General features: G+C 38.6%; 1 pseudogene; it reads left to right on the forward strand.

Moving 5' to 3' along the window:
- The first annotated feature begins 4,199 nt into the window (after positions 1 to 4,199).
- LOC122220747 lies at positions 4,200 to 25,045 on the forward strand (annotated as a pseudogene).
- Positions 25,046 to 25,415: the final 370 nt, after the last annotated feature.

Here is a 25,415-nt window from a genome sequence, read left to right on the forward strand (position 1 = left end):
TGTGATGGAGTGAGATCGATGCAGGCAGGGTCAGAGAGCCCAGGAGAGGATTCTGCAGGACCAGTCAAGAGGGTCCTTGGCTTCACGTAGGACTGAATTTCAATATGAGCTGGAGAATGTAGAAACAGAGTTTACCAAATGGTGTGAGTTACAGACAAAGAATAGTGGATGGAGCGCCTGGGCCACTGGGAAGGGGGTTTGGAGTTTATATTGGAAAGGGGTGTAGGGTCCGTGTTCCTTCAGGAATCCAGTGTAGGGTCCGATAAAAGGCGAATGTCAGGTGAACCGTAGGTATTGTTCCATGAGGTACCAAAGGCAGGGGGTGTTGATGCCAGCGTCAGCTGAAGTTTGTTTGAAGTTGATGTGCTGGACGTGTTCAGGATCTGGCTGTTCTCGGAGGTTACTAGGTGTTAGGGGCCTAGGACAAAACTCAGAGAATGATAAACTTTGTTTCCCCTTGGAAGTGGGAACATAGTTTGGCTTATCCAGAGGAAAAATACAGAACATGAGTAAATGAGACCTAACAGAAAAACAGCAGAGATGGAGACTTTCTAGAATGAAGTGTCTTCAGTTTCCCTACTTCATCTCCCTGCTATGGGATTTTTATCCTCCTCATTCTTATAGGGGGTGTTGGAGGGTGAAGGCCTCATCTTCTGTAACTTCTTCAAGCTGAAAGGGGTTGTAGACTCTGTCTATTGGGAGGCATAAAAATCCCGACCCATCTGATTAAATGAAGGGCTCCCCATTATAAGTTGTCTGGCTTAGAAGAATATATGAGGCCTCCTCACATGAATTAGGATATTTAGATTTGGAAGCCGCGCAGCAACAATTGCATCCACAGAAAAGGAAGATTCCTGTTGTAATTATTATTATTTGTAAAAAATACCGATGTGAAGTGGGAACAGAACAAAGGGAACAATATTTACAGAAGGCTGTAAGGGCATGGAGTTTTAAGAAACCATATTTAAAACATTTTTTTAATGTTTATTTATTTTTGACAGAGTGAGAGAGAGAGAGAGAGAGAGAGAGAGAGACAGAGCATGAGCAGGGGAGGGGCAGAGAGAGGGGGAGACACAGAATCCAAAGCAGGCTCCAAGCTCTAAGCTGTCAGCACAGAGCCCATGCGGGGCTCGAACCCACAAACTGCGAGATCGTGATCTGAACCAAACTCAGAGGCTCAACAGACTGAGCCACCCAGGCACCCCCAAGAAACCATATTTAGAATCAGTATATATATTGAATGTTAACTGCCTAATTGTAGTGCTTAAATTAAAGCAGTTAGTTTAGCCTCTTGTCCTAAAATATGAGGAGGTGGTTTGCCCTTGATTACATCCTGCACAATGATAAATTTTATATCAAGCTTTCCTTATTGCTGTATGCATACAACTGCTTCTATCTATAAACCAGTCAGCCTCTGGATTAGACAGAGATTTATTCTTTAAGACAGGCCTACTTGACTATACTTGTATACTGTTCTTACAAGAGTGGATTAGAAGTTCTTTATTGTCTTTGTCAGGCAATAGAGTATCTGGGTTGAAGTCTTGACACACCTTGAGGGTTATATCAGAGGTGCCAAGAAGAAGGGCTTGTTATTTTATTAATCTCCTTCCACTTAGCCGCTGATGTCCTTAGGCCTCTAAAACTCCTTGAACTTGATGTGGGGTCATAACATCCAGATGCCGTCCCAGAGTAAGTTTATTAGCTTCTTCAACTAGCAAGGCAGTTGCAACTATTACTCGAAAACATCCTGGCCACCCTCTGCTACTGGGTCTATCTGTTTGGAGAGAGAGATTGCCTGTGTGAGAACAGGCCACAGTTTTTGGGTTAGGACACCCAAAGTGATTCCTCTTCTTTCCCCTACGTATAGGATAAAAGGCTCTTGTAAATGACATTGACTGTAGCAACTTCTTATTAGATATGTTGTCTGAGGCAAGGGAAAGAAAAGCAAAAATAAACTATTGGGACTTCATCAAGATAAAAAGCTTCTGAACATCCAAGGAAACAATCAACAAAATTTAAAGGTAACCTTTAGAATGGGAGAAAATATTTGGAAATGACATATGGGGTAAAGGGTTATATCCAAAATAAGTAAAGAATTTATGAAGCAAAACATCCCAAAACCAAATAATCTGTTAAAAAATGGGCAGAAAGCATGAGTAGACTTTCTTTCTGATCCTATAAATGACTATAGGACACATGAAAAGATGTTCAACATCACTCATCATTGGGGACTACGAATCAAAGCTACGATGAGATATCACCTCACACCCTTCAGAATGGCTAAAATTCGGAAAGAACACGAGGAGAAGGTGGAGAAAGGGGAAAGGGAATTTCTAGGGCAGGGGGATTACTTAATTTTTCTTTTAGTTCTTTAACATCCTGGTGGTAACAGTTACCCCATTCCAATCCACCCAAATTGTTCCTCTGAATGGCTCCAGAAAGAGGTCTGGATGTGAGGCTAAACCCAGGGATCCAGATGCAGTGATAGCCTACCATGCCCCAAATGGGGATGGTTCTTTGCTCATGATGGAGTCTTTCTAAACGAGTCCCTTCGGCTTCCTCACCACTTCAAGAGGAATTTCTTTTTTTGAAAATTGTTCCATATTTTTTATGATGACAAATCGGGGAAAAGAAGCACATGCCGAGGCTTATCTGAAAGGGTTGTGAAAAGGAGGAGTGAGATTGATGTGAATTTCATTCTGAATTACCATATGATGCAAACATATTATTACCATTTCATGCGAATTTTTTGTTTATAATGGAGTCCCCTTTGCCAAGCACATGGTATATTCCTCAGACTGCCTGTTCTGGTGAATACGTAAATTTTGTTAAATTTAAATACGTCTTTTGATCATGAAAGGACACCATGGCCATCTTCCAGCCAAATGGAGTAAATTATGCTGAAAATGCTGTGTTTACCAGTACCATCTGGGGATGAAAGAATCCACTTCATTTTGAGCCACCTGTACTGTTCTGCAATTGTGGCCATTTCCAGGGACGAAGGGGGCAAAAACAACAAACAAAACCCAGAAAAATTTATCCCCACTCTGCCTGGCCACTTCTTCAAATTTTGTCTCTCCTCCACCAAATGTTTGCCTTTGCTTACTCTCTAGTATCCTCAGCTAGTTTTGAGGCTTTTCTTTTTTTTCATCCAGTGTTGTTTATAGATGCTTCAAAGACGGCGAAAGGTGGTTAATACCACCATACTGAAACTGGAACTCTAATGACAGTTGATTTTTTTAATTTTTTCAATGTTTAGTTATGTTTACATTTTTAAGTTTTTGTTGTAATTCAAGTTTCCAGTTTACAATTCAGTGATTCAACACTTCCATACATGTCCCGGTGCTGAATGACAGTGTAGACTCTATGGTTTTATGGAACTTGGAACAACCATGTCTGTTATTGAGGAAGCATTATCAGTAGAGAGTAACAGCATTTAAGGTCCATAACCCAAGTACGTATAGAGGGATTTTGAATAGGCCTTAGAATCCTTTATGGCCATTCTATTTGGACCACAAACCGATTGAATAGAGTGTGAAAAAGAAGACATAAAACGCTACCCGAAGAGCCAATCCCATAACTTATCTCTCCTTCTGTGGTATCACTAGCATGGAGAAGTTTGCAAACGGTGGCCCTTTGAAGGGAATAATGACAGGAAATATTGATTGGTAGTTGGACGTGTATTAGATTTCTTTCAAGCATATGATAGTCGGATTTGGGAAGGCACTTTATCCTTCAAAGTATTTGCTACTTACAGATGTGGATTTCTTCCCTCCACTTCTTAATTGTTCACACTACACCTATTCTCAATACCATTTCATAAGAGACAACACAAAGATTTAAAGACACTAAGAGTAGTACTAGGGAAATAGAAGCAACTGAAACCATGGTATTAGTAACCTACAGCCTTAAGAGTATTGTGGAGTGGGACAGCAAACAAATCCATCCTTGTTTTTTAATGTTACTCCAAAGCATACTTCGAACCCTGCCCAGGAGCACTGAGTGCCAGTGAGCTAGCTGAATTATTTGACCTTCACTTTTTTGTGTGGTAAAGTTATCAAGGCTCTTCACCAGTCTGTTAGATGATTTACCATCACTATCAGCCTAATCCCACCTCATGATTAAGCTGTTGATTCTGGGAGATCTGCTAATTGGTGAATCATTAAATCTCTTCATAGAAAACACAGTCTTGAGCTAAGTCTTTTTCAACCAGTGGCAGCACGATTATTCTTCCCATTGGCATTGATGTCAGAAGTTCAGTCTTCATTTCAACAAGCTCTTATTGGTGAGTAGTTGCATTTTTGATCGAGGGTGAAAACCTTTTCCATTTTCTTTCTATGTTCTTTGGCTGATATAGTAATTAAGTTGAAATAAGACAGGTTAACAGGAGAAAAAAACAAATGTAATTACCTACATATGGCAGCCCCATATAACAGGAAGAGTCAAATACAGTCCCACAACTGAGGTTTATATATTATCCTGAGCTAAAGAGAAGAGGGTGAAAGCATTGGGAATTCAAAGAAGACAAAGACGATTGACAGGAACATGTGAAGAGCACATATTCTTTGTGTTTACTCAACCTCAACCATGTGATTGAGTCTTTATGATGTACACAGTTATCTCTGGTATAAGTTTTCTTCCTGGTACAGGCCACCTGTGGAAATTCTTTTAGGCAGTTAAGGAAAAGTAAAAAGCTATTTGGGTCTGCTGGATCTGTATTGCTTCTGTCGCAAAAAAATCCACCTGCTAATGCAGTATATTTCTGGGCACAAACTCTGCTCCCCTTAACTTGTCTGAACTGTACTAATTATACAGTCTCAGGTGAGACTTTTTTCCTTCTTTTTAAAAAAAATTTTTTAAGTTTATTTATTTTGAGAGACGGAGAGAGCAGAAGAGGGGCAGAGAAAGAGGGAAAGAGGGAAAGAGAGAATCCCAGGCAGGGGCTGGGCTGTCAGTGCAGAGCCCTGGTGGAGGGCTTGAAACCACGAACCATGAGATCATGACCTGACCCGAAACCAAGACTGAACCTCCCAGGAGCCCCTCAGGTGATCTTTCTAAACACTGGGCTAGATAAATATAAGATATCAGCTCATATATTTGAAGCAAAAATATTATGTAATTGTTTTGCATTGATTTTCAATCAACTTAGCTGTTTTGGTTCCAAAATATTTATATAGAGATTCAAGAACATTTTACACTAAAACAAAGATATAATGGACCATAACAGTAGTGTTTTATACTAGATTCTAATACACGGAGAATAGAAGAGGGTAGAATGTATAGTATGTATGATAGCAGAATACCAGATTCATTCTAGTTTACCTTCTTTTTTACCCCCTTTTCGGATCACACTAAGTTTTTTCATATGTTTTCAAATAGTTTACTTCCCTAGAAAAGGAGTCCATCGATGATATGTCCCCTTTTGTCTACTTATCTTGTTACTTTATTTCCTGTTAACACAGCCAATTCGAGGAAAAGGCATGTGTCCTATGTGTCCTATGGCCTTTTCCTTGAGCTCCCTCAGAAGCAATATCTTTTGGCCACAAAAGATATTTTTGCTCTGTTTTCCCCACTTTTAAAGGTATATTCACATCCTCCCTGCCACTTCCCAAGGATTTTAATTGCTACACCACTTCCTTTAGGTATGAACGTTTCTTGCTGTTTGGCCACCGGTGCTAAAGGCAAATCCCTTACTTTCAGTGCATTTCCTGGTGCTCCTGAACATCAAAAATTAGATATTGACAGGTGTCCCAACTAACCTCAACTGACTGTGAATCACCTTCATTCTAATTATAATTCCACATCTATTGTACAAGAGCTTCAACTTTCTACCCTGGGTAATATTACATATGTCACATGCCAGGTTTTCTTCCCATCCAATTTGCAATCACGTTGGGCTCAGATGGGGGCATATGCCTTCCCCTAAAGCCTACTCTACACATTTGGACCCTGAGGAACATATAAGCCCTTTGATATAGGGGACCCGTTGGATAGCCAGACCATGATCAATCTCTGACACAGATGCATTGTTTACAATGTCCCTGCCTAGGCTCCAGTATTATAAGATACCATTATTCTACTTTTGTGAAAAGATAAAAGGGACCAATTTTCACTCCCCAACATTCCTGTATCTTTTACATAAGTTTTTCTAACTTTTTATCTCACTGTTAGAAGTCACTCTGTATTTTCCATATTCTTGTTAGTAATTCTCATTATTCCCCCATGTTAATTTACAAGCCAGGCATATTTAAAAAAAATTTTTTTACGTGTATTTATTTTTGAGACAGAGAGAGACAGAGCATGAACGGGGGAGGGTCAGAGAGAGAGGGAGACACAGAATCTGAAACAGGCTCCAGGCTCTGAGCTGTCAGCACAGAGCCTGATGCGGGGCTCAAACTTACGGACTGTGAGATCATGACCTGAGCCGAAGTCGGACGCCCAACCTACTGAGCCACCCAGGCGCCCCTGTATTTTTTTTTATCTTTGTGATTCTATGCTGGTTTAATGTTTTTTAAAACATAATTTATTGTCAAATTGGCTTCCACACAACACCCAGTGCTCATCCCAACAAGTGCCCTCCTCAATGTCCATCACCCAGTTTCCCCTCTCCCTCACCCCCATCAACCCTCAGTTTGTTCTCTGTATTTAAGAGTCTCTTGGGGCACCTGGGTGGCTCAGTCAGTTAAGCAGCCGACTTTGGCTCGGGTCATGATTTCATGGTCCGTGAGTTTGAGCCCCGAGTCGGGCTCTGTGCTGACAGCTCAGAGCCTGGAGCCTGTTTCAGATTCTGTGTCTCCCTCTCTCTGACCCTCCCCCATTCATGCTCTGTCTCTCTCTGTCTCAAAAATAAATAAACGTTAAAAAAATTTTTAAAAAAAGAGTCTCTTATGGTCAGGCATATATATTTTTAAACGTTCTCTAAACACGACCTTCCTACTTTTACTAACAATGGATAATTCTTACCTGGTTGCTTATCATGATTTAATCTTATGAATCCTGTTAAGGCTTTAAAATTTTGTTGCCGGTTTGTGTGGCCACATTTTAATAGCATCATCATGAAGTCACGTTTGTACAAAACTTGTTTACTTGTTCTGATCTTTGCCCTGGCAGTCCTCATGTTGGTCCTTTTGACCCCTGAGTACCACCTCTGATAGCAACAAAATCTTGTTTGCTTTATGAAAAGATCAAAATGTTACAGGCTTATTGTTATTTTTTAATCCCAAGACGTGGAACTGGCTGCACTAAGGAGCCACTGCTTCTTTATAATGCAAGTTACTATTACAGCCCAATGTGGGGATCGAGATGTAAATTATGTTCTTCATCTTGGACACTGCAGATGGCAAAGAGACTCTTTAAATATCTCCAGTGACCGAAAACTCATCTTTCCTGTCTTTCTCCATCCTTTGCTGTCTGGTCCCCCACTTTCTTTCTTGCCTATGAATTCATGTTGATGATTCCAAGTAATTTGGTTTTTTTCGTAAATCTCTTTTGTAAAGAGAGGCTACCAATCCTAGGTTTTCCAGTAACAGTGTGACTGTGAAAATATATTTAAAGTTGTTTATTTGGGGGCATCTGGGTGATTCAGTTGGTTAAGCATCAGACTTCAGCTCAGGTCATGACCTCACAGTTCCTGAGTTGAGCCCCGCATTGGCTCTGTGCGGACATATCATAGCCTGGAGCCTGCTTTGGATACTGTGTCTCCGTCTTTCTCTGCCCCTTCTGTGCTCGCGCTCTGTCTCTCTTTCTCTCTCTCTCCAAAATAAATAAACTTTAACAAAATAAAAAACATGCTTATTTCCATTTTTCTATAATGACCCTTGGCTCTGGCTTTCTGGAATTGTTTTCAAATTATGCAATTCTAAGCTCTTATTTTGTCAGCTACTGCTATGATCAACTATTTTGAGAACTAGGAATAGGACACTTCAGAGTCATCTGGAAGTACCTCTGTAAGGGTTAAATTGTAGTGTAGAGCTAATGCTTAGCTTGAAAAATAACAGCTTTGTGTTGACACTGAAGGTTAAGAGATAACAGCCTTGCTTTGCTCTGGTAAACTATGCCTCATACCCTTGTAAATTAGGCTTCACCAATTAAGGAAACAAAAGTTCAAAGAAAAGAGCATCAGAGGCAGGGTCAAGGAGATCCACTGGTTGCAACTTAGAGGCAGAAAGTCTAAAGTAAACACCTCATTAGACAACTGTTTCTAACTCATCTGGAACCTGTTTCTTTGTTCTGTTCCCAGGTGATGATAAAACGATGTGATCGGTTATAAAAACTCTGTATCCCGGCTGTTCGGGGCCGTACTCTTATCAAGAGTGTTGGTCCCGATCGGTCGGCCTTGCCTCTCATTGTAATAAACTTTGTTGTGACTGTCACCGGTGCCCGTAGCATTCTGTTTCAGGAGTCGTGTGGATGCAACACCTCCAAGAAAACTGAAACCCAGAGTTCTCATATCAAAATGCGTTTTTCCATATAGTTAGGGACAGATAATAATGAAAGGCAAAATATGTACCTAAATGACGACTCACAAGTCTTGGTTTGTACTTTCTACATGCGATCCATTATTTAAATGTTTTCTTTCATGCTTTTCCTTTGTGCCATTGTCCATATTATCATTATGGGCAATTTAATTGCTCACACGCAATGTCTCAGGCTTCCCGGAATAGACTCATGTCTGTGACCATTCATGCTGGTACTACCCCAATAACTTTAAAGATGTCACAAGTTTAAAAAAAAGAAAAAAAAAGAAAGTTAAATTCAAAGGTACCAAGATTACTATAAACAGATAATGCCTACCGAGAAATTATATAAAAGAAATCTTTTATGAACCTACTAAGACCTAAGCAAGTGAATGTAGTTCATTTACAGGGGGGAAAAAAGGCCAGCTGATAAAGGACTTTGTGGTTGGTCTGATAGCCAAGTGTTTTTGAAGCCCACTTAAATCCTATTTGTATATACATTTTCTGTTCAAATATACATAAGATTTCTGATTAAGAGCATCAGTTTTTAGAAATATTACAATAATTACTCGTAAGCTACTTTCCCCATACCTACATGAATGGAGCACGCACAAATAAAACCAAGAGCTAGCCCTAAATCTTGGGCATTCCCCAAATTCCACACATCCAGAATCCAGGCTTTCAGAGCCAACAGGTTTTCAGTGTTTGTGTTTGTTAAAAAGGAAAGATACAGAAAGGAAGACTATAACATTCTACTAAATTTCTCTCAAATAATTTATCTGTATTTTGCAGGCAACAGAAATATGGAAGATACAAACAAATTTTTAACCAAATTTAAAGGATGTTATTTTGCAAATACTCAACTTAATCTTGAATTTTTAGAAAATTTAGATGATTTTGAAATCAGAGATGATGATGTCTTCATAATCACATACCCCAAATCTGGTGAGTCCTGTATTCCAACAGCTAATACATTTAATAAAATGATATTTCTGTAATATGGGAGCACTGTTTTTTTAGGAGCATATTCTATTTGCATATATAGTCAATCTACTGGATATAAGTAATTTCTCATGTGGGCAAGGGAAATGGGCATAATGAAGAAGGAGAGAGATTGACGAAACCCTATCAAACACTGAGTTGCTGAAGTGGGCTGGGAAAGGACACAGGGATATTTGCCATTTAGGCAGCTTCTTGGGACATACTTGAAGCTGTATTTAATGACCAAGTACCTGAGAAAGAGGAAATTGAACTTATACTAATTATGATCATTCCCCAAATACTTTGGGTCTTATTTTTGATACCACTCATATATATGTGTAGAATATATACATACATTTTGTGTGTGTGGGCCTACACATACATCTATTTACATTCTCTACCTGTGTTTTATTTTTTTATTTTTATTTTTTGAAAAATAAGGATGCTTATTAAGGACATTTCTAGCCCACTAGAAATGAGCTAGGGCTCATACTCAGCTCTATGAGCCACTGTCCGGCCTCATCCCCATTCAATGTGAATGACATTAGGGAGGCCGAGCCACAGGTATATCCCATTGATCCCACAGTAGGGGGGTCCCTTCCATAGCCAGGTATAGATAGAAGATATACTGCTGAGAATGAAGAGGGAAATCACTGGATTAATAAGTTTCTCTACACCTTGCCTGGACCCTTTCATTCTCACCTTCAAAGACCATGGGTTGAAGGTGCCTAGTACCATGATGTGGGGTATTCTCTACCTGTGTTTTAATGGGATTGGGGGGAATGTTTTTTGCTGCTGTGTTGTATGAGTTCTCTATATGGTTTGATATTACCTATTATGAGAAATATGATTTCCAAATATTTTATTCCATTCAATATGCCTTTTCATTTTGTTTGGGCTCTTTGGTGTACAGAAACTTTTCAGTCTGATATACTCCCACTTACTTATTTTGTTTTTGCTGCATTTGCTTTTGGTGTCATGTCCCAAAATATCATTGCCAGCATGAATTTTGGGGCACTACTGCCCTTGTTTTCTTATAGGAGTTTTGTTGTTTCAGGTCTTACATTCAGGATTTAATCCATTTTGAGTTAACTTTGTGTATGGTTTAAGGGAGTGGTTCATATTCTTCTTTTGCCTATGCCAGTCCAGTTTTCCCAATACCATTTATTGAAGAGTCCACCTTATATTTTTTGCTCCTTTGTCAGAAATTAGTTGATTATACATGTTTAATTTGGGGCTCACTCTCTTGCTCTGCTGATCTATGCATCTGTTTTTATGCCAATACCATAATGTTTTGATTACTATAAATTTTTAATATTATTTGAAACTAATAAATGTGATGCCTTTAGCTCAGCTGTATTTTCTAAAGATTGTTTTGGCTACACAGGGTCTTATATGGTGCAAAAAAATTTTATGGTTATTTGTTTTATTTCTGCGAAAAATGTCATGATAATTTTGATAAAGGTTGCATTGAATCTGCTGACTGCTTTGTGTAGTATGGGATTTTAACAATATTAGTTCTTCCAACCCATGAACAGGAATGTCTTTCTATATATTTGTATTTTTTTTTCAGTTCCTTCTATCAGTACTTTACAATATCCAACGTGTAAGTCTTCTACCTCCATAGGTAAATTTATTCCTATATATTTTCTCCTTTTTGATGCTATCATAAATGGGATTGTTTTCTTAATTTCTCTTTCTGATAGTTTATTGTTAGCTTATAGAAATACAAGTTATATTTGTATGCTGATTCCTATCTTGCAAGTTCACTGAATTCAAATGATTAGTTCTAACAGAATTTTTGGTGAAATGTTTAGGGTTTTTGATATATAATATCATCTATGAATAAAGACACTTTTACTTCTTCCTCTGCAACTTAGATGCCTTTTGTTTCTCTTTCTTGTCTAAGTGCTCTGGCTAGGATTTCCAGTAAAACTAGTGAGAAGCGTCTGATCTTGGTCATTACTTTAGATGCCTTGGTTATGATCTTAGATGGAAAACTGAAATTCTTACTATTGAGAAAGATGTCAGTTATGATCTTGTCATAAATGGCATTTAACCTATTGAGTTATGTTCCTTCTACATTTTGTTGAGAATTTTTATGATGAACAATATTCAATTCTGTTGAATTTTTTCTGTATTTATGGAGACGATAATATGGTTTTTATGCTTCATTTTTTAATGCATTATCAAACTATTCTATTTGTGGATGTTGAACCATCCTTGCATCCCTGGAATGAATTGTATTTGATCATGGTGTATGATCCTTTTAATGTGTTGTTGAATTCAGTTTGCTAATATTTTATTGGGGATTTTTTGCATCTATATTCATCAAGACTGATGGCCTGTGACATTCTTTTCTTCTAGTGCCTTTTCTGGTACTTAGCTGGGTAATGTTAGCCTTGTAAAATGAATTGGGAAGTGTCCCCACTTTTTTTATTTTTGGAAGAGTCTGTGAAGAATTGTTACTAATTCTTAAAATATTTGTTAGAAAGAAATGTTTTTAATATTTTTTTTCCCCCAGAAAACACTGATTCTCTTGCTCTACCTCAATTTAACAGACATGTTCCTATCTCTGGCTCTTTGCACTCACAGAATCTTTTTCCCTTGATGCTCTTCTACCTGATATGTGCATGGTTTACTCCCTTCCTTTGGGTCCTTATTTTAAACTTATATTATCATTAAGGCATTCTGGATGGTCATATTTAAAAATGCAGCCTCACTCAAAATTCTCACACTCTTCTTTGCTGCTTTATTTTCCCTCCATAATATAACACATATCACCTTATACTATACCATATATCTACATACTTAATTTGTTCATTCTTTACAAAGCCATCCTTAGGAAGCACATCATAGCATTTAGACAAGAACAAATAACTCAGAAGAACAGGAAAGACCTAAAAAACAATTCCATGTGTATAAAAGAACTCAATATAAATTTAAGTAAGGTGCATTTATTAATGGGGAAAAGATAGTATATTTGGTCCCAGGAAATCTGTGTCACTATATGCAGGAAGTTCACCTGGAATCGAACAGCACATAAAAGAGTAAACTCTAAGTGTATTCAAGACACTAATATTAAAGGTAAAATTATACAACTATTTCTATTAAAAATATTGTAGAAAAATCACTGTAACTAAGGAGTGGTCAAGAGCTTCTACACAAATGTCCAAAGAAAAATATACAGGTAAAAGTATGATAAATTCAGTTACATCAAAATTAAGATGTTTGGGCTTTGCTTAACAGTGAGTTCCCTAGGCAAAGTTAATAGGGTCTGAAAGAGAGGAACTACTGGGCTTTTGAAGATGGCGGCGTAGGAGGACGCTGGGCTCACAGCGCGTCCTGCTGATCACTTAGATTCCACTTACACCTGCCTAAAGAACCCAGAAAACGGCCAGAGGATTAGCAGAACGGAGTCTCCAGAGCCAAGCGAAGACGAGAGGCCCACGGAGGAGGGTAGGAAGGGCGGCGAGGCGGTGCGCGCTCCACGGACTGGCAGGAGGGAGCCGGGGCAGAGGGGCGGCTCGCTGGCCAAGCAGAGCCCCCGAGTCTGGCTGGTAAAAGTGGAGGGGCCGGACGAACTGTGTTCCGACAACAAGCGCGACTTAGCGTCTGGGAGGTCATAAGTTAACAGCTCTGCTCGGAAAGCGGGAAGGCTGGAGGACAAAGGGAGGGAGAGCTGCTGAGCCCCCGGACGGCAGAGCTCAGCTTGGCGGGGAACAAAGGCGCTCGCCAGCGCCATCTCCCTCGCCCATCCCCCAGCCAAAATCCCAAAGAGAACCAGTTCCTGCCAGGGAACTTGCTCGCTCCGCGCAAACACCCAACTCTGTGCTTCTGCGGAACCAAACCTCCGGCAGCGGATCTGACTCCCTCCCGCTGCCACAGGGCCCCTCCTGAAGTGGATCACCTAAGGAGAAGCGAGCTAAGCCTGCCCCTCCCGCCCCCGTGCACCTTGCCTACCCACCCCAGCTAATACGCCAGATCCCCAGCAACACAAGCCTGGCAGTGTGCAAGTAGCCCAGACGGGACACGCCACCCCACAGTGAATCCCACCCCTAGGAGAGGGGAAGAGAAGGCACACACCAGTCTGACTGTGGCCCCAGCAGTGGGCTGGGGGCAGACATCAGGTCGGACTGCGGTCCCGCCCACCAACTCCAGTTATACACCACAGCACAGGGGAAGTGCCCTGCAGGTCCTCACCACTCCAGGGACTATCCAAAACGACCAAACGGAAGAATTTCCCTTAGAAGAATCTCCAGGAAATAACAACAGCTAATGAACTGATCAAAAAGGATTTAAATAATATAACAGAAAGAGAATTTAGAATAATAGTCATAAAATTAATCGCTGGGCTTGAAAACAGTATACAGGACAGCAGAGAATCTCTTGCCACAGAGATCAAGGGACTATGGAACAGTCACGAGGAGCTGAAAAACGCTGTAAACGAAATGCAAAACAAAATGGAAACCACGACGGCTCGGATTGAAGAGGCAGAGGAGAGAATAGGTGAACTAGAAGATAAAGTTATGGAGAAAGAGGAAGCTGAGAAAAAGAGAGATAAAAAAATCCAGGAGTATGAGGGGAAAATTAGAGAACTAAGTGATACACTAAAAAGAAATAATATACGCATAATTGGTATCCCAGAGGAGGAAGAGAGAGGGAAAGGTGCTGAAGGGGTACTTGAAGAAATTATAGCTGAGAACTTCCCTGAACTGGGGAAGGAAAAAGGCATTGAAATCCAAGAGGCACAGAGAACTCCCTTCAGACGTAACTCGAATCGATCTGCACGACATATCATAGTGAAACTGGCAAAATACAAGGATAAAGAGAAAATGCTGAAAGCAGCAAGGGATAAACGTGCCCTCACATATAAAGGGAGACCTATAAGACTCGTGACTGATCTCTCCTTTGAAACTTGGCAGGCCAGAAAGGCTTGGCACGATATCTTCAGTGTGCTAAACAGAAAAAATATGCAGCCAAGAATCCTTTATCCAGCAAGTCTGTCATTTAGAATAGAAGGAGAGGTAAAGGTCTTCCCAAACAAACAAAAACTGAAGGAATTCATCACCACTAAACCAGCCCTATTTTATACTTTTTGATGCTGTCATAAATTAGATGTTTCTTAATTTCTCTTTCTGATAGTTTACTTTTATTGTACAGAAATGCAACTTATATTTGTATACTGATTTCATATCCTACAACTTAACAACTGAATTTATTTATTAGTTCTAACAGTATTTTTGGTAGAGTCTTTAATGCTTTCTAAATATAATATCATTATCATCTACAAATAGACAGATTTGTTCTTCCTCTCCAATTTGAAAACCTTTTATTTCTTTTTCTTGCCTAATTTCTCTGGCTAGGATTCCCAATAAAACTAGTGAGAATGGCCATCTTTATCCTGGTTGTGATTTTAGATGTAAACCTTTCAGTTGTTTGCCATTGGGTATGTTGGTAGCTCTGAGCTTGTCATAAATGGCATTTTTTAAGCTGATATATTTTTCTTCCATACCCATTTTGTTGAGACTTGTTATCGTGAATGGATGTTCAGTTTTGTCAAATGCTCTTTCTGCATCTATAGAGATATAAATGTAGTGTCTATGCTTCATTTTGTTAATGTGTTATATAACACTGAAATGTGGGTGTTGAATAATTCCTGTATCCCAGTAATAATTAGTACTTGATAATGGTATATTATCCTATCAATGTATTATTGAATTCAATAGTTTGCTGATACTTTGAGGGTTTTTTTTACATCTATGTGCATCAAGAATAATGGCCTGTAATATTCCTTTCTTATAGTGTCTTTGTCTGATTTTTATCAGGGTAAAGGAGGCCTTGTAAAATGAGTTTGGAAATTTTCTCTCCTTTTCTATTTTTTTTGGAAGAGGTTGTGAAGGATTGATATTAATTCTTCTTTCTTTTTTATTAGAAAAAGTATTTTTAAATTTTTACCAGAGTAACACTTGTTTTCTTTTATTTTTCTATATAACAGACATGGTCTGCCTCAGGCCATTTGTACTCACAGATTCTTTTTCCTGTAAAATTCTTCCACCAGATATATGCATGGATTACTCCCTTCCTTCCTGTAGGTTCTTATTTACAAATTATATTCTAATGATAATATTTTAGGTGATTATATTTTAAAGTTCAGCTTCACTGGGAACTCCGAAGTTTTTTTTTTGTTTTTTGTTTGTTTGTTTGTTCTTTGTTTTTTACTGCTTTAATTTCTCTCCACAATATGGTACTTATCACCTTAAAACATACCACATATTTTCATATTTAATTTCTTTATTTATTACAAGGTGATAGTTAGAAAAATAGTATTGTATTTGCACAGGAAAAAATTGGCCTGGGTAGGAGGAAAGACGCAAAATACAACTCTATGTGTATAAGAGGACTCAATATATATAAATTTAAGCATATTCTACTTATTAATGGGGAAAGGATAGTATATTTAATGTTGGGAAATCTGGATCACTATATAGGTATCCAGAATACACAACTGGATACCTAAGACCACATACAAGAGTCAAATCCAAGTGTATTTGAGATACTAACATTAAGGACAAAAGTATACAACTATTTTTATCAGAAGAAAAAGGAGAAGAAAATCATTGTGACTTAGGAATGGTGAAGAGCTTCTTAAACAAATGTCCCAAAAAGAAAATGGAGGCAAAACATTTGATAAATTCAATTACCTGAAACTTAAGGATTTTGGATTTTGCTTCACTAAGAATTGCCTGGGCAAAGTGAATCGGTGAGAGAAAGAAAGAAAATATTTGTAATATCTACAATTAAAATATAATTAATATATACACTATATTAGAGCTACAAATCAAAAAGTAGGGGACAGGAATCTGAGTATAAAAAGAGGCAAATAAATGAGCTGTTAATTTACGGAAGAAAACCGCCCCTCACCAATACCATCAAAAAACAAAAAGTTGGTAAATTATGATATGTTACTTTGCATCTATTAGACCAACAAAAATGAGAAATGTGAGTAGCTCTGAATGCTAATAAGGAGTGCACAGAAATTTGCATTCATTAGCATATTACCCCTGGGAGAGTAGATTGAAGCAATCATTCTCTGGAGAGCAGTGTGGCACTATCTGGACAACTGAAATACAGACATACCAGGAAATTCCTACCCTAAATATCAGTCCCCAACAAAATCTGATACAGGTGCACAGGGAACATGACTAGGGTGTTCACTGAAATGCTGTTTGGGGCAGGGTGTCCTTTGGAGAAAGTAGACAGGTCAGTGCATGAATGCATACCCTGAAACATACACAGCATCTGTAAGGTGCAAATGGATCAGAGGTAGCAATAAATGAATGTTAAACCACAGTGCGCAGAGACAAACAATGGAATGATGCACATGGATTGAAAATACAAACAGGCACAACAATATGTATTACATATGAACACATTACAGCAAAGAATGCACTTTAAACCTCAAAGCCTGCCTGTGTATGGTGGGGCAGGGGTAGGAATGGAAGCAGGAAATAAGAATAAAAGGAATAAACAGATCAGGGAAGGCCTACAGTGAATCAGGGATGTTAATGTAGCATGAGCTGAAGACAAAGTTTAGTATCTCATTATGCTAACACCTGACCACTAAGCAGGCCAAGAAAGAAGGAAACGAGAAAGGAAAAAAAGGAAAAAGGAAGGAAGGAAGGAAGGAAGGAAGGAAGGAAGGAAGGAAAAGAAAGAAAGAAAGAAAGAAAGAAAGAAAGAAAGAAAAAAAGAAAGAAAAAGAAAGAAGGGGCAAAATGTGAAAGGTGGAATGGAGGAGAAACTGAAAACAGATACTTGAATTTTTGAATCTCTGTAGAGGTTTTTGCATCATATTGTTGAATCTCTCAAGAACTGTGTTATGACTGATAATCCCTTGAATTATCACAGCTGCCCCCTGAAGCAGCTGTGATACCTTTGATACCTGTGATACCTGTGATACTTCGAGTGATACCTCTTGCAGAAGCAATATTTGGGAAAAGTGGAAGGATGTAAGAAAGCCATTTAGAGCTTTCTAACAATGAGTTTTCATTGAATTTGAGCTCCAGCTGTCATAACATGTAGGCACATGTGGTCTTGGTCTTCCCTGGTCAACACCGGAGGACTATAATCACCAATATTAAAGCATTTGGAGGACCGGATAAGGTGCATGCCACATGCAGCTGCCAGCAAGGAAAGTGTGCCCAATGATCTTGATGACCAGGTGCTGCTTAGCATGGGTGATTAAATGGTATTGGGATGGAAGGTTAAGATGGAAGGTTAGGATGGGAATTGATGAGGTGCCAGTGGGTTTTCTCATTTCAGAAGTTGTTTGAATCTTTCTGGGACATGTGACCTCTTGTTGGGCTACGTTTAAAGTATTGCCTGGATAGATCAGAAGCATGACCTTTATAGAAGTCGTGTTTTATCTTAATAATTCCATATACGAAGCATGGAAATGAAGTGTAAGGAATCTGGAGTAGGCAATCACACCCATGTATTCTGTGGCAAATGTCCACTCTAATAGGAATTAAGAGAAATAGTCATCATAAGAATTTGTCACATCCCATTCACGGTGAAAAGTCCAAGTTTATGCATCATCTTTCTCTTCCTATCTCCATGTAGGTGTCACAGGGCCTCCGTTAGGGATTTATAATAAACAGTTTCCTTATGTGGACATCATGGGCACTGTAGGAAACATGGGGAAGAAGGGAAAGATGGAAAGTGACTCCTTCAGTGGAATAGCTTTTTGTTTTTTTTCTTAGTCCAAGGAGTGGAGTTGCAGAAGGAAATCTGGAGGCAGGCATAGAAGTTAATTTAGAAGTCCCATGTATGAAGCAGAAGAAAGCATAGAAGAGTCAAAGAAAAATTTGTGGGACAAATGCCCATGGAGTTTCAAATGGAGAATCTCCTGAAAAGAAAAATAATGGCAATGTTATTTTGTCTTTTATTCACGTTGTATTTTTTATACATTAAAAATCCATTCAGATGAAATTACCAGTATACTTATTTAATAACAAACTTTCATTTAAAAACTGATGGCACATCTATCTACATTTTGGAGAGATTTGTGCATCATTAAAACAACATTTTTGCTTTACAGGGACCATCTGGTTTCAGCAGATATTAAGCTTAATTTATTTTGAAGAACATCACAAAAGCACTGGGAATCTGGAAACAGTTGATCAAATCCCCTTCTTTGAGTACAATTTTCAAAAAATGGATTTGTTGAAAGGCCATCTCCTTGTCTCTTCTTTACCCACCTCCCACATTACTTGGTTCCTAGTGGAGAGGAAGAACAAAAAAAGCCAATGTAGGAAATAGATTATGGCTGCTGAAAGATAACTGCTCTTTTTCATTATTTCATTTTGTTTCATTAAATTGGCACCGCATTCATCCAGGCGTTAGCAAATGTGACATTTGACATACTTTAATTTTCAATAGCCATTTGTGTTCTTATCTTACAGTATCTGATTTTTACCTTGTTCCCTTTGTTTTCTGATTATATAGGTAATACAGCCATTAAAAAATGAAAGAGTATATAGGTGTGTATTTTATTTACTTTATAGAGTATATTGTAATATCATATACATGACATATTACATATCCTTTCAGTTTTTATTTGGCTACATTATTATGCATACATATAACACTAACAATTCTTTCTTTGCTTTGTGTGTCATTTCAACTTCCTTTTCATACTTCCAGCTATTTTGATTGGGTACCATGGAGGTGTACCTTGAAAGGTAATTGACAGCCACTAGGCCAATCATGAAGGGAGAGCCATTGCAGAAAAGGGGTAACCCAAAACACAAAGAAGCCTGAATGTATACAGACATGGTTAGGAAACTATCAAGTTAAAATAACAGGCTTCATGCAATTGGAAGTTATTAGGATAAAAATATGACAAAATGAGAGCATGAAAAATAGTGAATACTTCTTTCTTTGCAAATTGCTCATGTATACAGAAATCCTAAGGTCATATGTGCTCATATTTTCACTTTTCAAAGAATATGGCATTGGCAGTTACAAGTACCTTTGAGGGATTCATCAAATGTTTTCTAGAAATAAAATGTAAGTAAACTTACATAAAGCAAGTAATGCTTGCTGTCCTGAGGTGAGGGTTTTTGCTTTTGTTTTTTTTTTCAAAGGTGAGAATGGGAGAGAGGGACCAGGTAGTGGTAGAGGGAGAGGGAAACATAGAATTTTAAGGGGGCTCCACACCCAGCCTGGAGCTAGATCTAAGTACCCTGAGATCATGACCTGAGCAGAAATCAAGAGTAGGATGCTTAACCAACTGAGCCACCCAGGTGCCCCTACCTTGGTGAGTTTTTAAGCTTATTGAATTTGGCTGAGGATACAAGAAGCTGAAGTAGAGTTGAATGGGGATGAGTAACCAACTTATCAAGCCAGGTGATAGTGTTGTCTTGGAGGACCTTGTTCTCCCATTGCTACAAATTATGCTTCCCTCTCAGGAGACTCTCAAGGATACAAAGTCATATCACCAGGAAATATTTACATTTAATCACGAAAGAGTGTTCCACAAGCTCAGTGAGAAGCATCACAGTTCAGATCACAGGTTTGGAGTTTTGCACTGCATATTGCAGGGGGCACCTCCCGGGAGCTTCAATTTGATAAAGTTTATTATTTTTCTTCTTTTTAATGGAATTTTTACTTATTTTTGAAGTAATCTGTATGCCCAACATGTGTGTCAAACTCACAACCCTGAGATCAAGGGTTGAATACTCTATCCACTGAGACAACCCTGAGATCAAGGGTTGAATACTCTATCTACCCACCCCATTCTTTTCTGAGGAGCCACTATAGCTGGTTGATCAGGAGCCAGTCCTGCTCAAGTAGACATGATGATCTGGAAGAGGAGAACTAATATTAGTCTCTAATGCACTGTGCAGAGCTGAAGTGACTCATCTGGGAGGCTGTATGTTCCATGCAGCTATGTGCTTGGGGAGACCATGAGGAGAGGGATGGAGAGGATTCCTTCCTCTGTTTTCCCTCTTGGTTTTTCTAACTCTATGGTAAAGTGATTTTCTGTCTATATGAAATGCATTTTTAAGAGACTAATTTCTCTTTGAGTTCATGTAATTATTTTCTGGTAGACTCTGGATGGTTCTCCCATAACCAGATGCTAGGAGAAAGCTGGAATCCAGCAGCACACTTCCTTTTACTTCTTTGTTATTAAAGGTTCCTACATCTTCTAAGACTGTAGTAATTTTCAACATATTCAACATATTTACCTAATGGTGTATCTGTTTTGGGTTTTTTTGTTGTTAATTTTAATGTTTATTTATTTTTGAGAGAGAGAGAGAGAGAGAGAGAGAGAGAGAGAGAAAGAGAGAGAGAGAGAGACATCGTGAGCAGGGGAGGGGCAGAGAGAGAGGGAGACACAGAATCCAAAGCAGGCTTTAAGCTCTAAGCTGTCAGCACAGAGCCCATGCGGGGCTCAAACCCACAAACTGCGAGACCGTGATCTGAACCAAACTCAGAGGCTCAACAGACTGAGCCACCCAGGTGTCCTATAACGTATCTGTTCTTCCCAAAGTGTTAGGAAGCCTTTGGTTTGACCACATCAAATGTTGGTATGAGCACAAAAGCCTCTTCAACATTGAGTTTGTGATATAGTAGGTGAGGAAGGTGAGAAACATGACGTTAGTGACTTCACCAAAGCTGTAAACCAGTTTAGCCAGATAAATTGATTGTTCATGCCCAGAACAGCCAAAGGATGACATCAAATTTGAGTTCCCAGATTAAGTTTACCAGGAGATGTTTTCCAAAATCATTTCTGTAGTTTTTTTTTTTTTTTACCAGCTTTTCCTTTACAACTAATACTGGAACTTTCTTTTCAAAATTGTCTGTGTGTGAAAAATTGCCTGTGTATGTATGCAGGCGTGCATATGTTTGATTGTTTTGAGTCAGATAATTAGTCTCCTTTATGGATCACTAACCCTCTTTTCTGTATTATTCATTCTCGTGCCATTCTAGATGTTATGTTTACCACTTGGGGATGCCTCTCTTGGGACACTTAAATGTTGTTTGCATTGTGTATGGTTAAGCCTTGCAAGAAAAATTAAATGAAAATGACTGCATATGATTAGGAAGAATTCAGTTCCCAGTAACAGGAAACTAAAACTTTTGTTTTTGCCTAAAATAAAAGAACTTCTACTGTCTATTGACTGAGTCCCAGAGGCAGCTATCCTGATGCTAGCTGTAGCAGTCAAGAATATCCAGAACGTCCTAGAATTTTGCCTTCCCTTCATATCACATTTGGTGTGGCAATGGTGTCTCCATTGATAGTAGCAGGATGGTTGTTGTAGCTCCAAAGTCATGTCCTCATATGAACACATATATATCAGAAAGAGCAGGAACAGAAACAAAAGTTGTTTTTTTTTTTTTACTACCTTTGTTCCCACCTTTTCTCGAAGAAAAATCACTCTTAGAAGTGTCTGTTTGAATTCCTCTTTCTGTTTCAATGCCAAAATTGGGTCAAATGACCACCCTAGACTAATCACTTATAGAGGACAATGGGATTCCCATGAAGGTCTTGAATTGATCAGAATCATTACCATAAAGGGGCTGGGCACTGTTGCCAGAACACCCCCAGGGATCTCTTAGTGGAAAAGAGAGAGCTGTAAGAAAGGCAAGACTAAAGGCTGCCACCTACTGAGTTTTTCTCAGTAGTTGCTGTTACATCTGCTTAAGGTCCTAATACCAAGCCTAGACTCTCTTGTTGAGTCCACATCACTTACCTATGAGGTATTCAAGTATCTAGCCAGCCTTGCACCTTCTTCACAATGTGGCCCCTCCATTGACTCCAGCCTCATTTTCCATATTTCTCATCTGAGACCTGTTCCCATATAGCTCTGGGGAAACTCAACTTCTGATACTCCTGTGACCTGACATCTCACACCTTCCATGGAACCACAATACTCGTTCTTCTGTCCACACCCCATACGTTCAGGTTGTCTATCTAGAAAATTCTTGATTTTGCTTTAATTCCCAAAACAAATTTATCATCTTTGTTGAAATTTTCTCTGACTTCTGTTACACAATCACTCTCTGCCCATAATGGATCTTTGTCCTGAATTCCCAGCACTGATCCTTTATTGTGCCTCAGTTCACTTGTACCATCACACAGGGCAATATCTGACATAGAGTAGCTACTCCCCAAACACTTGCTGTTAGGACAGATAAAATGAAATATGAGTGTTCCTCAAATAAACCCAAATGTTCTCTAAAACAGTGGACAAGTGAAGGGTTAATTTACCAAGAGGAAATAAATAAGTCACTTCTCATGGTCTAACTCCATTTTCTAAGCAGCCTAAGCACTTACAATTTTCACTCCCATAATAATATTTAGCTGCACCTTCTGTGTAAGTCTTCTTATAACGTGCATATTTTATCATACTCTGATTTTTTGCAGGATCTCAGAGGTTTATGTTAAAAGTCTGTAAATTTCTGGTGTACGAACTGAGAGAAGAGACATGGATGCTGTAGTGAGACAGGTCACATTTGACAACATGAAGTATGACCCCTGGAAAATTATGACATTATACTGAGCACTGAATTTAGGATACAAGTAAAGGTCATTTTCTTCACAAAGGTGAGGTTGAACAGTGAATGGCTGTCCTGCGGTATGTTACAAATGAACCAAACTATGGCTTCTAAGTTTCTTGGCTGATGTTCCTAACATGGAGCCCTCATGGCCCAGTGCCCTTCTTTAGACAAATGATTTTCCATGATTTCATCTTGGTGCAATTCAAAAGACTATAATATTTGGTCCCTGAATGAATCTGATGAATAACCTAAAATCACAAGGCTTTCCCCATGGCCCCTGGAATTCTAACAACGCCTAATACAATGTCTGCCACAAAATGGATATTCATTTAGTGTTAGACTGTTTCCCCCTGTTAGCATTGGCTCAGCACATGACGATGAAGTAATGGTGGGCTGTTGGCCATCACTGGCAGCTCTTCTCTGTGATTTATCCTAAACATGCCCCAGGGCTGAATTAACAACACGTAGTCACTATTCTTTTGTTACTGGGCAGAACTATCATGGGTCCACAAGTAAACCAGAATCTTACATCACAAAATGTATAAGAATATCACATTTATCTCAGTATGTCCTACCTCTGGTGAGTGAGTTTTTGAATGAATGAATCCTCTATCTTAGTGACAAATTTGAGCATGTTAGAATATTGTTGTTATTTTATGCAATCTTTCTAAATTGTATTTTATGATATTCTAACTTAGTAGCTGGAAAATCTATAATACAGAATTATAGTCATAAATTTTGCTTTTAATCATAGGGTTCTGTGCCTCTATGTCAAGTAGCAATAATATTGACTTAGAGTTCTCTACATTAGTATCTCCTTCACTTGATCTCTTTGTATATCTTTACCCATTCAATTTAACAGTATGAATCAATGAATCACTGGTAACTTGGAGCCGACCTGAAGCGGGGATATACCCTTCCCTTACACTCAGCACACCTTATCATGTTGTAGACGCTATGACCCTTGTCAAGTGCCCCTTTTATTGCACAAGCAATTTGTTTTCTTTGAAAAAAGAAAATTTTCTGTGCATATACATCTTTCACCCACCTGAAAATGAGAGACTCAAATGGCTAAGAAGACAAATAGGAGAAGCTAAATTTCCTTGTGGAAGTGATGCACATCCCCACCTGTTTCTTCTGCACAGACATGTATTTTTCTCTTACATGTAACAGAACGTTACTTGCACCGGCTTTACCACTCCTGCACCGTTTGGGTTTGTGTCTTCGGTTTTGTTATTATTTCAGTTTGCTTCAGTTATTTGTTTACAGTTCAGTTATTTTACAATCGGTGTTCCTTTTTTTTTTTTTTTTTTTTGGCCTCTCCTTCTATCAGCCTCTATTTGTCATCACAACTCTGTGTCCCTAAGCTTAAAGTAAGACCAATGTCACCTACAGTAGGTCAGATAGAATAATTACAGGTGAGCCATTCCAAACTGTATGAGCTTGGGCTATATTTAAAAAAACCTCTCTGACCATCCATGTCTTCACCAGTAAATACTTGCACAAAGACATCTGATTTTTGGAATTTTTAAAGGACTTCTATAAACTATACTAGCCCATGTTAGCCTTGAAAAAAATAGTAAACAAGTTGCAGGAGTTTTCTTCTTTTGCAGGTGGCTGACAGCTGAGGAATGGGACTAGTTATCTTAAATTACATCATAATTGCCATAATGAGTTTGTGTGCCCTTTGCCATAAGGTGGGGCAGTGAAGGGCCATAGCCATGTGCAGGAGCAACTGGGGCCTAATGGGGCGAGGGGAATGAAAGTCCAAAAAATGGTGTTTCTCCCAACACTGATGCATCACACCCCTCTTCCCAGAACCTTTGTTGAAGTCATTTCTTTGCTTTTCCTTCCAGGTGCTTTTGGAGACTAGAAAAATCAGATAACTGTTGAGCAGAATGAAAGGTTTGATAAGATTTTCCAAAAGGAGATGCAACATTTTTCCCTTGAAGGTCATCTGAGATATGAATGAAGAACAGAATTCTCAGCAGTGCAAGACTATTTTAAGAAAGCACTTTCAGAAGGAAATATATTGAGTTGTATACTTTCATTCTGGACAGTCATTGGCTCATTATTGAAAAACTTCAGTGATTAATAAACCTCAATATGCCACCTTTACATCATTTGCTGTCTGTGGCCTGTTTTCCATTTTCTGAGATTCCTCAATTTCAGATAAGGAGAGGATTCCTCCTTTGTTTTGCAGTATTTTTATGTAATAGTCTTTAATTTATGTTTAGAAATTCCAAAGCTCTTGAGCAATAAAAATTTTAACATGTTATTGATTTGACTTCTTAAAATAAAAAACATTTTCATTTATAAAAAACTACTTATGGTCTTTCTACATACTTTACATTTTAATTTTTAGGTATCTAATGAGTCGATCTTTCATTTTATGGCTTCTAGGAT

This window comes from Panthera leo, chromosome B2 (genome assembly GCF_018350215.1).
Source record: "Panthera leo isolate Ple1 chromosome B2, P.leo_Ple1_pat1.1, whole genome shotgun sequence".
In the NCBI taxonomy this organism is placed as follows: Eukaryota; Metazoa; Chordata; class Mammalia; order Carnivora; family Felidae; genus Panthera; species Panthera leo.